This window comes from Amblyomma americanum, chromosome 8, assembly GCF_052857255.1.
Source record: "Amblyomma americanum isolate KBUSLIRL-KWMA chromosome 8, ASM5285725v1, whole genome shotgun sequence".
NCBI classification, from domain to species: domain Eukaryota; kingdom Metazoa; phylum Arthropoda; class Arachnida; order Ixodida; family Ixodidae; genus Amblyomma; species Amblyomma americanum.
The window spans coordinates 50,009,452-50,023,113 of record NC_135504.1 but is presented as its reverse complement, the minus strand read 5'-3'; positions in this window follow the sequence as shown (position 1 = coordinate 50,023,113).

Here is a 13,662-nt window from a genome sequence, read left to right as displayed (position 1 = left end):
GGTATGAGGTTAAATGCCCGTCTGAGTCCCACCTGGGATCCTGCACTGTCATCGCACAGCACACGAGCGCCTTAGCGTTCTGCCTCCATAAAAACGCAGCCGCCGCGGTCGGGTTCGAACCCGGGAACTCCGGCTAATGGGCGCCTTAGCGTTTTGCCTCCATAAAAACGCGGCCGCCGCGGTCGGGTTCGAACCCAGGAACTCCGGCTAATGGTTCGCAGTTCCCGGGCTCGAACCCGACCGCGGCGGCTGCGTTTTTATGGAGGCAAAACATTAAGGCGCCCGTGTGCTGTGCGATGTCAGTGCACGTTAAAGATCCCCAGGTGGTCGAAATTATTCCGAGGCCCTGCACTACGGCACCCTTTTTTACCTTTATTCTTTCACTCCCTCCCTTATCGCTTCCCTATTGGCGCGCTTCAGGTGTCCAACGATATATGAGACAGATACTGCGCCATTTCCTTTCCCAAAAAAAACGATTTTTAGTCACATTACGTATGAGAAAAGACAACTATAATCGCTGGTTCTTCATTCGTTGTAATACCTCCTGTTGATGATAATTGGTTTTGGGGGGAAAGGAAATGGCGCAGTAGCTGTCTCGTATATCGTTGGACACCTGAACCGCGCTGTAAGGAAAGGGATAAAGGAGGGAGTGAGAGAAGAAAGGAATGGATGGATGGAAAAACTTTATTTTCGTCAGAGAGCATGTGTGGACGATTCCGTGTCAGATGGCCATCAACCCATGGCTGACGGCGACCTGGGTGGCCCACTCCACGGCCCTGGTCTGGACGACCGGGTCTGAGCTGGCCAACACGGCCTCCCACTGCTCGAGGGAAGGATCACGCATAATGTCCGCCGGTGGCGGTGCTATGCTACAGCTCCATAATATGTGGTCATAGGTTGCCAATTCGTGACACCATCTGCACTCCGGCGGAATGTCCGGGTAGATTTTGCTCAATACGTATGGGCTGAAGAAACATCTAGTCTGCAATCGTCGCCAGACGCATTCCTGCGCCTTCACCAATTGCTTGTCCGGGGGTGGGTAAATCCTCCGCTCAAGTCTGAAATGATTATTAATGTCATGAAAGGATACCAGCCCATCTCTCGTGGACCTTCCCGGGACGTCCAGCTCACCTACTCGGCTGACGAAACCTCGAGCATTCATGTGAGCCGTCTCGTTCCCAGGGTTCCCAGAGTGTGCAGGTACCCAGACAATTTCCGTCTCCGTAATCCCTCGCTCCGTGGCCCGATTCAGCAACCGCGCCGCTGTGACAGATATTCTGCCCCTCGCCAAATTTCGGATGGCTGTTTTTGAATCGCTGAAGATCAGGTCAGCATTACTACTAGTCATAGCTAGTGCTATCGCCGCTTCCTCTGCAGTTTCTGGGGAGCGGGTTTTGACTGATCCAGAGGCGATCAAGCGTCCTCGCCCGTCCACCACCGCAATTGCAAATGCATCCTTGTCCTTATACTCGGCGACATCTACATAGACTGCCCCGTTGTACTTCCCGTACTTAGCATGTAAAGCTTTGGCTCTTGCCTTCCTGCGGTCCTCATGATGTATTGGATGCATGTTCTTGGGCAAAGGTTTTATGTACAAGCCCTTGTGCATTTCCCGCCTCATCTGAATTTTCGTGTCACCGGCTGGAACGTCAACTCCAATGCCGATCCTTTCCAATATGTCCCTTCCTGCTTTTGTTTTTGAAAGCCTACCAAGCTGCATCACCAAGTGCGCCTCCCGTAGTTCTTCTAGGGTGTTGTGCACCCCTAATCCCAGCAGCCTTTCGGTAGACGCATTTTGAGGCAACCCAAGAGCCGCTTTATACGCCTGCCTAATCATAGCCTCCACCTTTCCTTTTTCCGCCGCGTCCAACTTCAAATAAGGCGTCGCATACACTATTCTACTGAGCACAAATGCCTGCACTAGCTTACACAAGTCTTTTTCCATAACACCTCTCTTACGATTGGCGATTCTCCTGATTAGCCGCACGGTAGCATTGACCGTATTTTTAAGCCTTTGCAAGGACTGGCTATTCTTCCTGTTAGTCTGCAGATACATACCCAGGATCCTGATCGTTTGGACCTCAGCGACCGGTACTCCCCCCACTTTCACCTCTAAAGGTGGTGGCGGCGTATAGTGCCTCGCATGTATCCCTCTTGGTTTATCCCTCAGAACAAAAAGCTCGGACTTGGGCTGCGAGCACGAGAGTCCTGCTTCCCCTGCTAGCTCCTCCACAATATCCACCGCCTGTTGTAGAGTTTCTTCCAACTGTGCGTCACTGCCTCTTGTTACCCATAGAGTAATGTCATCCGCATAAAATGTATGTTTAAGTCCCGATATCCCTTGCAGCCTGGGTGGTATCTTGATCAAGGCGAGATTAAATAGGAAGGGCGATAATACCGACCCTTGCGGTGTCCCCCTGCCCCCCAATGGGAAGGGATCCGATTTCATTTCTCCGACTACAATCTCCGCAGTCCTACCCTCCAGAAACGATCTGATGTACCGGAAGGTTCTACCCCCCGGTCCTACGTCTGATAGGTTCCTCAATATTGCCTCATGGGTAACATTGTCAAAGGCCTTAGTGAGGTCGAGCCCCAAGATAGCCTTGGTGCCCGTGCCGTACCCAGGATCAACCACGTCTTTTTTGAGCTGTAACATGACGTCCTGCGTCGATAAATTAGCCCTGAAGCCGATCATTGTTTCAGGTATCAACTCATTGTCCTCTACATAACCCTGAAGCCTGTTCAAGACCACATGCTCCATCAATTTTGCCAAGCACGACGTTAGCGAGATGGGACGCAGATTCTCAATGCAAGCTTCTTCCCTGGTTTAGGAATAAATGTAATCCTAGCATGTTTCCACTCTGGCGGAATCTCCCCGGCCGCCCAATATTTATTCATCAAATTCGTGAGTGCCCCCACTGACTTGAAATCCAGGTTCCTCAGCATTTTATTAGTAACCCCGTCCGGACCCGCTGCTGACGTGGTACTAAGCTGGCCCATTGCAAACTCCACTTCCGCCACCGTAAAGTCTGCATCCAATTCAAGGTTTTCCTCTCCCAAGTAATCCGGCAAGCGACCGCCCGCCTCTCTGTTTATGTAACGACTTCGGAGTTCGTGTATAAATTCCCCAATCGTGCCTTGATACCGATGCACTAACCTAGCCATTTGCCCCTTTTGCGCAGATTTGGTGGCGGCCGGGTCTAAAAGGTGCCTCAACAACTGCCATGTTTTTCGCATTCGAATTGCCCATTCATCCGGTCACAAATCTGCCCCCACTGTTGAAACTGCAACTCCAATGTGTAGGCTTCGATTTCTCGTTCTAGCTTGGCCATCTTCCTACGGAGGACACCATTATGCCTTTGTTTCCTCCACCTCCGAAGGAGACTCGCATGTGCTTCCCACATGTGTAACAATCTAGAGTCAGCCGTAAAGCCCTCCTCCTCCGTCGGAACCTTTTTCTGTGGTACTCTTCACGGCCTGCTTGAGCGTGTCAATCCAGGCTCCTAAGTCCTCGATTTCCCCGTTCACTATGTCACTCCTGTATTGCCGAAATCGGTCCCAGTCCGTCACTCGAGTTCCTTTCACCGTGTCTTTGTGCTTAGCAGCACTAAATATCGTGGAAAGGATATAGTGATCACTTCCCAGTGGCTGTCCCGTGTTTACCCACTGTGCATCCCTGATACCATTCACAAATGTGAGGTCTGGAGAGGTGTCTATGCTTACGCTGTTGCCTATCCTGGTATGATCTAGCGGGTTGTTTAAAATCGTCCATCGCAGGTCCTGGGCAACCTGCCAAAGCTTATTTCCCTTCGGGCTGGCTCGGATGTAGCCCCACTCCGGATGAGGCGCATTGAAATCTCCCACCACGATGAGTTGAGACCTAGCCGCTAGCCGTTGCGTCTTTATCAGAAGGTCTGGCAGGCCCACCCCCTTATCTTTTGGAGAAGAGTATACATTAAGAACAAATAGACTCTTATCGTCCTTTCTTTTGGGCAAAATCTCCAGCAAGACGTAGTCCTCCCTGCTGCTATCTATGGTATGCTGAATCACTGCGGTGTTGCGATGGACTAACACGGCCGTGAAGACGCTCAATACGCCCCCTCGATCAATCTCTGGTGGTGTAAATGTCTTAAATCCCGGTAATTTCACCGAGCCGCTAGCCTCCTGCAAGGCTATAATGTCCGGCTTACTATCCAGATTTTGTATGTGCAACTGCAGGTTCCTCCGCTTGCGACGGAAGCCCCTGCAGTTCCACTGCCAAACCTCAATTTGCTGGCGAGGGGCCATGGTGAAGCCCTAGGTTCACTAACATCGGCTCCTGGCCGACTACGGGAGGCAATCTAACCTCTAGCATATCATTTAGCTGTTTAAACATGTCCATTACCTGGGTCTGGAAACCCCGCATGTCATTGGTGAAGGCGTCAAGACGCTCCTCAATGTTGCCTAGTCTAGCTTCTATCCTGTCGACCCGGCTATCCAGCCTATCCTGTCTTTCTTCCAGTTTTCCTACTCTCTCCGCAAGGGTAAGCATGTCTCTCTTAAGACAAGTGACTGTAAATACTGGCTGCGGCGTGTCCGCCGCCGAAGTTTCTGCTACTCTCTTTGCACGAGCTCCCTCATCTGCCGGAGGTGGCCTTTTGACCGTCCCCCGATTCTCCACTTTCTCCACTTCCATAGCTGTGTTATCGTCCACGCAAGAAGCGTTCGCCTGCGCCGCTTGCTGTGGGGCTTGGGCCAACGGCGTCTGTACCCTGTCTACTCTGCCGGTTTTAAGCGCGCGTTCCATCTCTGCTATCCTAGCTTCCATCTTTTTGATAGTGTCGGCTTGCTGCAGCACCTGCCTTTGTAGCTCCTTCTCTCGAGCAGTCTCATTTTGGGAGCCCGCGTTGGGCCAGCTCACCTTTTTCCTCGTGGCACTTGGGCTTCTTCCATGACCGGAACCTTGCCCTCCTCTTTTGCCAGGCTCGGGTCCGGGCAGTGGCGGGAAGGAAGCCGACCGGTCCCTGCTCTTGCTATCGCCTCTCGCACCGCTAGATGACCGCTTCATGGGCCTCGAACGCCGCTCCTCCTTGCCCGTTTGGCACTTGTCCTCGTTGCTCTGCTGCAGACCCGTCGGCTGCTGACGGGCTAGGCGAAACTTGCAGTCCCGACTTCCCGTGCTGTGCGCCCCATGACACACGATGCAGTCCGGCGTGCAGGTCAGCGACTCTCCCTCCGGTGGTGCAGGATGTTCTTTCCCGCAGCGGCGACACAAATTAGTCTTCGGACGATAGCAAACGTCCGCCCGATGTCCCACTCGTCTGCAGTTATAGCAGGTCTCGACTAACTCTCTATATGGGATCACAGCGTACAGACAGTTCCAATAGATGACTTGCCGGGGAACGCGCTTCCCCCCGAACGTGATCTGAATCGCCTTTGACTTGCCCAAAGGTCTGGCATCCAAAATTTTCATGTCTTCATTCCTCTTCAAGAATCCTTCGCGAATTTCTGCCAGTGGGCATCCGTTGTACGCATTGTAAATTACTCCGCGCACAGAATTCTCCGGCGCCGCCACGTACGCCGAAACCGCAAGGTCACGACCGCCCATCTGGAGCGTCTTGACATTCGCATATGCCCCACTACGATTCATACATGGCGTGCTCACCGTCATTGTGTTGTTTCTCTCATTGACCCGCACCAGGTCTTCTTCCACCGCAGTCGCGTTCGTCAGCTACGCTGCCGCTCTCAGGGCACATCCGAGCTCCCTCGGCGTCACTATGCTCAAGTCCCAATTCTTGGGCCGGCACACAACCTTGAAATCCTTGGCTGGCATCTGAAGAAACGGTCCCCGTTTCTTCCACACCGGCGCTTTCCCCCGCTTGACTTGGGCTGCTCCGTGCGTCTGGCGCCCGTCGCTGCCCGCCTGTTTCTCGGTAGGCCTACTCTCGGTGTGGTCCCCGTACACAGTCTTCTTGAAGCGATCTTGCGCCTTCAAAACCCAGGCCCATTCTCCCGCCTCGAATTCTTCGGGCGTTATAGATTCTCCCTCAACGGAGTACTCCATCATCTTTAGCCTCGCAAAGGCCCACTACCACAAGGCACGGCCCTGGAGCCCGGCGCCGTAGGCGTCGGCTCGGCCTACAGAGTAGGCCTAATTTTGCCGCACCGTGGTCGAGTACAAATCGTGAAGAAAACCCCTAAAAGTGGGAACACTTGCCAAAATATGGTGTCCACAGGTACAGGGCAACTTCCTGCAGACGATTCCAAAGAAAGCAAGACCAAGAAAGGAAGAAAGAGCTGCCGTTATAGACGGCTCCGGAATAATTTAGGCCACCTGGGGATCTTTAACGTGCACTGACATCGCACAGCACACGTTGTCAGTGCCCGTTAAAGATCCCCAGGTGGTCTAAATTATTCCCCCTGTTGATGAAGGTTGTTTTCAGCGTTGTAGAGACGAAAGCGTCGAAGGAGCGATCAAATCACCGTTTTCATGCCTCGCGTGACCTATACGAAATTTTGATGTCGAAGACATAGTTCGGCAGTTGAAACGTAAACAGTGTACGAGAGAAATTTGGTAATAAATTACTAATCATTCGTGGAGAGTACCTGTGGTGATCAATGTATACCAATTTGTTACGCATCAATGGGAAGAAAGCGCGCACCCAGAAAATGTGAGTATATATTACTTTAACAATTCTCTAGGGTCAACCGCTACAGCAGCTCGCTGCAGGTCCATTGTTCCATGGGCGTTGAGTTATGACTGCAATCTTCTACTGTTTGCGTTGTGAAAGCAGTGAGAGGCAAAGAAAGGAAACGCTTACAGGCAACTTTGGTGCCGCATATTAGCGCGATAGTGTAGACAATCCGGCGTCGTTCAAAGCGTTGTGAGCGAAAACTCACGAACATGATTCCGGCGGGTGGAGCACAGAAAGCAACCAAGGAGGCAGGTTGGACGACACCTAGGTCAAGTTACCTAGCGGTGACATCATAACCTGCCCACCGGGTAGTGATAAAACTCCCCGCCGTGGCAGGCGGCAGTGAAATTAATTATTGGTCGCGCGGGAAGAGCGACCTGGTCCAAACAAGCCCCTTCGTTGGGAGCACCTGCCATCGCAGGGCAGTGGCGCATCGCTTAACCGCTGCACCAGTGCGCCAGGAAAGGCATGAGGGCTTCCAGGTTTTTATGAATCTAAAGCAGAGAGTGACTTTCTACATATATGAGAATTAACGCATTACGCTATCGTGTCGTACCCTTAAGGCTGAGGTTAGGTGTCCCTCCATTCTTTTTACTTGTTATTTAGCGCTTGCTGCATTTTCCGTTCTTACGTAGCGTCTGCGTCACTTGCTTATCCAAGAATATTGGGCATGTTTTTGAGTAAGCTTTACTTTCAGCAGCGTAAACTAGTACAATTCTCCTTCAGAACTTGTAGCAAGTGCAAAACCAAGGCCATTCTATATATTTTTGCGTTACTGAATGATGCATCGTTTGCTGGTGTATCAATTTTCTTGAGCTCTTCTGACCACAAGTTCGCTATTTTTTGTGTAAAGACTATCTGTAATGCTCTAAAAACAAAAATAATAAACTGCGAAACACTTAAGCATGACAGACGCCTCACCATGAGAGGCTCCCTTAACAGGCATATTCTTCTCCCACATATTTTTACACAGCGCGAGCATTGGTGTAAGCGAACCCATTATGCTGTGGTGCTACAATATAACTGACCCCTGATCGCTCGCCCAAATTTCCTCCATTTCGTAAAGTGAAACCAGTTTCCTTGTGCATTTTTCTAATTAGAACTTGCATATAGAAATTCCATTAAAATGGTGAGCATGCGTTTTTATCTGCCCATTGCTTTTCACTCTCTTAATGTAGATGCAACACTGAGGTTCTTTGAAAGCATACAAGCCAGTGTTCAAGATGCCGCTCAAAGGTGGCTTAAGATCGCCGGTACCTAGAGCGCCTTCCTGAAAACAGGCTTCATACTTTTCCTCCTGATTGACTTGGTGTTTCTGCACCTCAGTTACCTCTTCGTTGGAGTCAAAGCGTAAAATCTTCTTACATGCATCATTCTTTCTCTGATCAAACTCAAAGGTTCTGCTAGGTTTTCAGCCAGGGGCCATTGCAGACACTGGAAAATAAAATGGCACAAGGCCCAAATATTCTCTCCAAAATTGACACCGTAAGCCAAAGCATATCCGGAATTGCCTAGACTGCATGTTGAAAAAGCGCTACAGCAAACCAAAGACACTGTACTTTCCATCAATCAATCAGTCAGTGAACCAATCAATCAGTCTTTTATTTTCTCGGTAATATAGAAGGAGACAACGCTAAAAGCTCGCAAGGTTGACAGAGGTTTTGCCCCCCTTTTCAACTTGGCTATACAGCAGGCAAACATCAAGATATCGTTTTTTCACAGAAACCGAAAGTAGAGAAAAAAATCAGAAAACACTAAGTAAACATCCAAAAACACTAGAACAAGCCTTGGACACGTTTCTTTGCATGCATTAAAAATGCTAGAACAAACCTTAGAAAAATTACCTTGCATGCTGCTAAGTGCATGAACAAACATTCGACAATGTGCTTGTTTAAAAATACAAAAAGTGCTAATTGATTGCAATGACTGTTATGATTGATACCTTCATGGTCCAAGGTGTGTCCAGTAGTTTCTAAAATGTTTCGCCTTCACGCTTGTCACCATTTACAAGCAAGAACCTACGTTGGTCACCAGTGATGCGCTAATGATGAACAGCTTGGCGAAAGGCGACTTGCCACCCTTGGTCGTAGCGATCTCCGCTGAGTGGGAAATATTTTTTTTACAAAATATTTTGACGAAGGACTTTTCACAGCACACTAAAGAACCCTTTTTTTAATAAACTGGAGGGCCGAGCGCAGAATCCAGTCCCTTTGGCGTGGAATGATCCTTCAGTTACTTCAGTACATGACTGAAACAGCAGGTAACGCAATTTTGGTGTCGAAGCAGCCATTCACATTGCACCCAACCTAGCACCTGCATCTTCATAGGCGGCAGAGGACAACTTGACTCATTACTGCTTGTCCGTAATCATGTATACTTTACCATCAGTACTGCATGGTAAAGTACGGCGGCTGCATTTTTATGGACGAAAAACGCTAAGCCGCCTGTGTGCTGTGCGATGTTCAGTGCACGTTAAAGATCCCCAGGTGGTCAAAATTATTCCGGAGCCCACCACTACGGCACCTCTTTCTTCCTTTCTTTCACTCCCTCCTTTATCCCCTTCCTTACGGCGCGGTTCAGGTGTCCAACGATATATGAGACAGATACTGCGCCATTTTCTTTCCCCCGAAAACCAGTTATTATTATTATTATTATTATTATTATTATTATTATTATTATTATTATTATTATTATTATTATTATTATTATTATTATTATTATTATTATTATTATTATTATTATTATTATTATTATTAACAGAAGCCGTTTAGAGTGAAACAGAGAGTTTTAACAACTGCTCCATCTCACGCTATAGACCAGAGTGAGTCCATAACTGGTTTATGTTTACCGCTCAAGATGGCGATAGTGTACCACGCATTACCGAGTGTTTGTAGCTGTTTTACTCCAATTGGAAAAAAACTACCTGGGATGTTTACTTCACACTTCTCCTCATAACCTACTCATTCAACCATACACTTAGCGACAACTTTCCAGCTACCGATTTCAATCACTATTTCGAAAAAAGACAGTGCACACAACTTCTGGGCATCTAGAGTGAAAAAAAGGCACATATCTAGTTTTCTAAATGACCTCGAGATGGCAGGATATCGCTTACACTCTCGGCTTTTGATCGAGCCTACAATACAGTCCCGGAAGGATAAAGCCAGTGTCATATTCTCCTGCCCATAAGGCGTCGCCTTCTGTCGGCCGTATCTCACTGCTGGAGCCTTTACTTCATATGTCTTTAGTACCAAGGTGAAACTGAAACGACCGGCAGATCGTCTGTGGAGCCAGCTTACATATAAAGGATATTAGAAATTGACCATGTTGAATTTTTACCAACGTATTTTAGATGGCCACCTATATATTTCCTTTGGACATATCATCCGGCCTCTTGCGACATGCTGGATTGCTCCTCTACATTTTTGTATCAAGTGGCTCAGATAAAATTATCGCTACTGTTCGCGATAACATATTTTGTCTCGAGATGTGGTGTCTTATATTCCACCTCGCGTTTCGCACTTCATTCTTCAGGTTTAACCCTTTTCTCTGAAAGGGTAAAGGATGCGCTTCACACAAAAGGCTGACGACATGCTTTGTCATTGTTCTGTAGTCTCCACTAGCGTAACATATACGAAAAAAAATAGCAGCTGGTTTAGCACGGCTAAACGCGTAATATAGTGCAGCAGCACTAGTTAGGATGGGCGTTTAAGGCCCTTACGTGCTATAGGCATTTGACTTTAAGGCTCTTACGTGCTTTTGGAATTGGGCCTTAGGGTTTTACAATAAAGGCCCTAACCCTGACGGTCTTTACCGGGAATGCATTCACCCAAGATGCCTTACCATAAAGGGCTTTTATCTAAAGGCATTGCACCTGAATGTCATTTCCACACATTGTTTGGACCTTAAGGCCTTTACCCTGAAGGCATTTACGTTCAAGGTCTTCACCCAGGTTAAGGGCTGCCAAGAGTACACGCATGGCAGGTTGCCCACAATCCGGTGGGCAGGTGGACAGCCTACCACAAAGAAGGCTTCAAACAGGTCCATACGTATGCTGGAAATCGGAAAAAGCGCCTTAGTGCTACCGCACTAACAAATTAGGGGACATGTGTTGCGACAATTCTGCGAAAGCAGTTGGAATAAAACTGATGATTGCTTTCATGGTTTTACTCTAAGCCAAGCCTTCACAACGCGACAGAATTTCTCTGGAGGGTGGAGGTGGGCGAGGTTGGGTCGAGGTGAAAGCGGGTGGGTGGGAAGCCGCCTAAGAGTATGGAGTAGGGTGAAGAGGTGGCTGGTGGTTGGTGCTTTTGGAGCGCAGCTGGATTTACAACTCAGTCTTTGAATTCGATTACGCTATCGCTATTTCTTTACACTCATGCATAGGCTTCTAGTGGCTCAAGGCTTTGTGGAAGGTGGAGGTAGGGGCTTTTGGGGAGGGAAGCTCTTCTGCAATCTGACTGTGGACGGGTGTGGGGTGTGGTGTGGCGGTGGATCAAGAGCGGTGGTGGGCGGGTGGACAGCCCCCTAGATAGCGGTGTGTGGTGTGTTCTGGGAGAGCTGCCAGGGGCCAGTTCTCAAAGACAAGGGTCTCAAGGGTCCCAAACCCCCTACCAAAATTGACAAGGGATCTGAAACCCCCGCGCTAGAATGAAAGGATTGTGTGGATCCGAAGCAGGCAACCATTCTTTAGTGTGTTAGCACATTCCCGAATTTAGCCCTTTGTTCGTTAGTTTATCTGAAGCCTGCTTTCTTGCAGGCTGCCCACCTGCCCACTGGGTTGCGGGCAGCCTGCCCAGCTGTCTGTATACACTTGGCACGTTGCCCATCTACTAATTCCCACCGAAATATGGGCAAACTGCCCACCGTGGCAGTTCAATCAATTAAAGCCGAAGTTCTTGCGAACCTAATTTGCATTTGGCCTAGCTACCCAAATCGACCATTATTTTTTTTTTACCTGAGAGCGTTAAGGCTCCCGTTCTGCTGAAAATTCGTGGCTCCTTACCTAGGGTACTTTAACGTGCAATGACATTACACAGTACATAAACCTCTAGCATTTCGCCTCATCGAAATGCGACTGCAGCGTGCGGGATCGGACCCGCATCTTTCTGGTCAGCAGCAAAGCACCACAATCACTGAGCCACCGTGACGCCTTCCGAGCGAAATAGGTTCCATAGTGAAGGGTTATGGAGTAATCGGCACAACCCGCCGCGGTGGCTCAGTGATTAAGGCCCTCGGCTACAGTGCCGGAATGCCCGGGTTCCAACCCAGCCGCGGCCGCCGCGTTGCGATAGAGGAGGAACGCATAAGGCCCTTATGTGCTGTGCGACATCAGTGCATGTTAAAAGTGGTCAGGATGTCGAAATCACTCTGGAGCCCTCCATTACGGCACCCCTTGCTCTGATGCTGACCCGAATGACACGGGTTCGATCCCGACCGTGACGGTCGAATTTCGAGGAAAGCGAGATTCCGGAGGCCCGTGTACTGTGCGATGTCAGTGTGCGTTAAAGAACCCCAGGCGGTCGAAATTTCCGGAGCCCTTTACTACAGGGTCCCTCACAGCCTGAGTCGCTTTATTATGTTAAGCTCCCTTAAACAAAACCACAATATTCTTCTTTTTTTTTCTTTTAGTCCCACCTGCCTCTCTTCCCTTACGGCACGTTAACGATCACCAGGTGTGAAAAAAATGACAATTGCTTTTGAGGAAATTAAATTACGCAGTAAATGTTTCGCACAACTCGGTGGACACGCGATCACTTTCGCTGCCTCACATTCTGATTGGGGGCCTGTCGGAACGTCGAACAAGACTCGATTCCCCTCCTAGCCAATCGAATCTGCCTAAATTGCATACGGGATACGGACCCCGTTGTGCAGCTTTGAAGTTATAGACCGGAATAAAACCGGGTTCCTGATCGGGTGGGAAGGAGAAAACAGCCCTGTGAGAGAGCGCACGGTGTGCGGGGTTCGTATTAATTATTATTGGTTTTTGAGGAAAGGAAATGGCTCAGTATCTGTCACATATATCGTTGGACACCTGAATTCCTTACGGCGCGGTTCAGGTGTCCAACGATATATGAGACAGATACTGCGCCATTTCCTTTCCCCAAAAACCAATAATAATTAATACGGACCCCGCACACCGTGCGCTCTCTCACAGGGCTGTTTTCTCCTCCCCACCCGATTAGGAACCCGGTTTTAATCCGGTCTATACCTTCAATGATGTTACAACCTACTATCAAGATAGTCATCGCCTTTGCCCTGCTCATGTAATGGCCTCAAGGAGGCGGATGAGCCGTTCCTTCTCCGCCTTCTCACCAATACACTGCTGTGCCCTGTAGCCCTAAACATTTTGACCCCTCCTTTAGCGGCAGCTGCCCGCACTGCACAGCGGTGTCTTCGGACACTTATCACATGCTGTGGGCCTGCCCCTCCAACCGGGCTATTCCCCCCATCACCAACCGAACACGGGAAGACTAGGAGGCAATCCTGCTCGGCTGCCATGACTTACAGTCCCAACAAGCCTTAGTCGAGCGCGCCCAGTCGCCGCCACCGCCACCGAAGTCTAGGGACCGCCACCTAGTGCTTGTAAGGACCGGTGCCTTACTTGCCGATCCAAGCATAACTTCTCTTCCTTTATAGCCTAATAAATGTTTTCACCACCACCACCCTCACTCATGGCACGGTTGAGGTGCCCCCCCCCCCCCATTATTGAGGCAGTTAACGCGCCTTTCCTTTCCTCTGATACACCGCCTGATATACTATGTCAGGCAGCAGCTCAATTAATCTTGAGAGGCTGCTCGATAAAAGCAACCTGGGCCGCAACCACACATAACAACCGAAGTGCCATCGATGGCGCCACCTGGCACCACCTGGTAGGAAGAGTCCCCGGAAACTATGAATCGAGTGACTGACCAACTCCGCGTATATGGACATTAATCCATTGTTGCTAACCGAACAACTGCCGTCCGTCAATCCTGTATCTGAACAC